Source organism: Tribolium madens, unplaced genomic scaffold (genome assembly GCF_015345945.1).
Source record: "Tribolium madens isolate multiple individuals breed KSU strain unplaced genomic scaffold, Tmad_KSU_1.1 Scaffold_20;HRSCAF=117;Tcas5.2_LG4, whole genome shotgun sequence".
NCBI classification, from domain to species: Eukaryota; Metazoa; Arthropoda; class Insecta; order Coleoptera; family Tenebrionidae; genus Tribolium; species Tribolium madens.
The window spans coordinates 1,778,841-1,782,629 of record NW_025400985.1 but is presented as its reverse complement, the minus strand read 5'-3'; positions in this window follow the sequence as shown (position 1 = coordinate 1,782,629).

The window sequence follows — 3,789 nt, the reverse complement described above, 5'->3', positions numbered from 1 at the left end:
AAAAGACCTTTTTTGACGAAATTTCAAACCGACTCACTTGCGACAGGTAAAATAAAAGTGTTTTTAAAATGTTCTTTGAACTTCTTTTCTAAAGTTGAATTGGATTATCCATTCAAAAGATAATGTTTCTAATTAGTAATTACTTCTAATAAAAACTATTAAAATAAATTACAAGAGAGTATTATTGAAGCTGTAACAAACTTATCTTTATTTCTTTATTTTATTGTCAAAGTAATCGGACTAAAGGACAGGGGGTAATAAAATTTCTTATAATTTAATGTAAATATTTAAAAAATAGCAATATAGTTCTTAAGTTCCTTTGTACATAATGACTGCTGAAAATTAATTTTTTGCCGATATTTTATAAATGTATAAAGATCATTTCATTTTGGAAAAAAGCTTTTAAAAGTGTTTTAATTTTTTGGTTAGTGCTATTTAACATTTTAGAGTTAAGTTGCATAGAGGTTAAAGGGTTGGTGGAGGTGTTTTTAAAAATGTCCCCTTTAAACACAAAATTAACCTCTTTCGGATTTTTTTGCATTATTTTTCTAAGATGGTTCGATTTTATTAAAACACCCTGTATCTCATGAAAAGTACGTACACCCTGTACGTACTTCTAAAATAGCCTAAAATTGTAAATATACAAATATTTTAATTTTAATTAAAAACATTTTTTTGAGATTTTGCTAAACTGAGCCAAACATCACTAAAATTAGGTCAAAATGGCATTATTTCTGCTTTTTTCGAAAGCAAAAATTTATTTAAAAACTTTTTCGCCAAACTGAACCAAATAATCTTCGCTAAATTAAGACAAAAATGAAATTATTTATTTCTCTGTCATATACAATTTTCTTTTTTTCTCGTAGTATTTTTTTATTTAGAAAACCTTGTAATATTTCCGTTCTGTTGAGCAAGGAAATATCAAATGAAGAAATAGAAGAACATTTTGTACTACAATAAAACACAAAATTCTTTTATAATTACTTTATTTTTTGACAACGACATAACTTCTTTTCTCGTAAAATGTTTAATAATAAGGTGGACGATTCCATTCACCGTGAAAGGGTGGTGGAGATCCATATGGTGGTTTCATTCATGGTCCCAATGGTCCAACATACCATGGTTGAAATGGTGGTGGTAACATTCTTGATCCTGTCGATTTAATATAATATGGATTTAGTGATGGTACATATATTTGTGGAAATGGTGGAGGTTTTCTAGGCCCTAGAAATAAAAACAAAAACCATGTATATTAATAAAAATTTACCTTCAAGAGTAGTTACAAAACTTGCCGCAACAAGTGAGAACAAAAATAACACAATTCCAAAAAACTTCATCTTGTAATTACTTTCACGTTTTTGAATCGGTTTTTATATGAAACTCAGTAATCAAACAATTATGGCACAATTGGATCTTAAAAACCGTAAAAATCAGTCATAATAGCAAATTTTCAAAAGCATAAAATCTTAAATGATCATAAAATTTTTGACATTAAGTTGACTTTATTTTAAAAAACCTAATGCACAAAGCAGAAAAGACATTTCTTGACTGATTTAACATTTCTTTTATCTTATTTTGTTTGGGATAATGAAGGAATAAAGAAATAGCAAATGAAGAAATGGAAGAACTTTTTTGTTTTCCAATAATACTACGAAAACTTTTATACTTAACGACTTTACTTTTTGAAAATAATGAATACATATTTTTTTCTCTTAATACATGTTTTGTGCTATTTAAAAACTGTAAATAATATTAAAATAATTTTAATCAAAAAATTTATACGCATGACTTCTAAAATAGCGTAAAATTGTAAATTCACGAATAGGTTTAATAAGAATCAAATATCTAATAATTTCACCAAATATTTTTCGAAATTTTAATTAAGAATTTTGTCTTTAAAACTTGCGTAAGATTTTGCTAAACTGATCCAAAAATTAGGACCAAAATGGCATTATTTCTGCTTTTTTCAAAATAAAAAAAAATGATTGTTTTATTTGTGTTTTTTAGCAAGATTTTTTTGCCAAACTGGACCAAATAATCAAAAATGAAATTATTTATTCTTCTGTCAAATGCTTTAGTACGTTTTTCTTTTTTTTTCTAGTAGTTTTTTTTTATTTAGAAGCTTTGTAATATTTCCGTTTTGTTGGACAAGGAAATATCAAATGAAGAAATAGAAGAACATTTTGTTCTCCAATAAAACACAGAAACTTTTTATAATTGCTTTATTTGTTGGAAAGAATAATTAATTTCTTTTCACGTAAAATGTTTAATAACAAGCTCCACCCATATTCCACCAGTCACAGTATTTTTGTGGTTTTTGTGGCCCCCATCTTGGTCCCGTTAGCGGTGATATTCTTGGGGAATAAGGAAAATAGGGTGGTGGCTGAAATGGTGAAAACTGTCTTGGTAAATAAGATTCTTCTGGATCTAGAGCTAAAAACAAAAACCAAATATACTAAGCGAAAAGTGAACACTATTAAAAATTTACGAAAAGCAGTTACAAAACTTGCTGCGACAAGTGAGAACAAAAATAACACAATTCCAAAGAATTTCATTTTGTTGTGATTACTTTCACAATTGTTTTATTGCGTTTTTAAATCGGCTTTTATATGAAAATCAGTAATCAAATAATTGTGGCACAATTGACTCTTAAAAAGCGTAAAAATCAGTCATAATAGCAAATATTCAAAAGCATAAAATCTTAAATGATCATAAAATTTTTGATTAAGCTAGCTTTATTTAAAATACCTAATGCAGAAACCATCTTACCTACAATTTTTTTATCAAACTATTTAAATAAAAATAAATTTTAATAAAAAAAGTAAAAACAACAACAAAATATTTGATAAATTTCATCTTAAAAATTGTAAGAAATTGGCAAAACAAATTTTAAATGAAATAATAATAAAATAGCCAGCGCCAACAGGACCAAGAAAGTTGCCACCAATTCTAAAAAAATACTGTGACTTTAATTACTTTTTTTTACAAGCAATTGTAAAAGATTTCTGTGTTTAGTGGAGAACAAAGTGTTCTTCCATTTCTTTGTTTGATATTTCCTTGTCTAACAGAACAAAACTACGAAAAAAAATGTACTAGCGGTTGACAGAAAAATAAATAATTTAATTTTTGCCCTAATTTAGTGAAAATTATTTGGTCCAGTTTGGCGAAAAAAATCTTACATAAAAAACACAAATGTAACCATTTTCAAACAAATTTTTTTTCTTTTTAAAAAAGCAGAAATAATGCCATTTTGGTCCTAATATTAGTAATTTTTGGCTCAGTTTAGCAAAATCTCAAGTTTTAAAGACAAAGTTGTTGATTAAAATTTCGAAGAATATTTGATATTTGGTTATTATTATTGAACTTATTCGTATATTTACAATTTACGCTATTTTAATAGTTATTTATTCGACAAGTTTGAGTGTAAATCGGACGCTTTTTCACGAGTGGCTTACCATCCACAAGGTGGAATAAATAAACCGATTTACACGAATACCATATATTTTAATTAAGAACTTTGTCTTTAAAACTTGCGTGAGATTTTGCTAAACTTAGCCAAAAATCATTCAAATTAGGTCAAAAATGGCTTTTTCGAAAGTCTTAACATGTCTTTGAGCCACAAACGTAATTATTTCCAAAAATTTGATGAAAAATAGTATTATTTGTGTCTTTTAAGGTTTAAAAGACGCTTTTAAGATTTTTTTTTGTCAAATTGGATCCAAAAAATCACTAAATTATGATCCGTCAAATACTTTAGTACATTTTTCTCGTAATTTATTTTTTATTTAG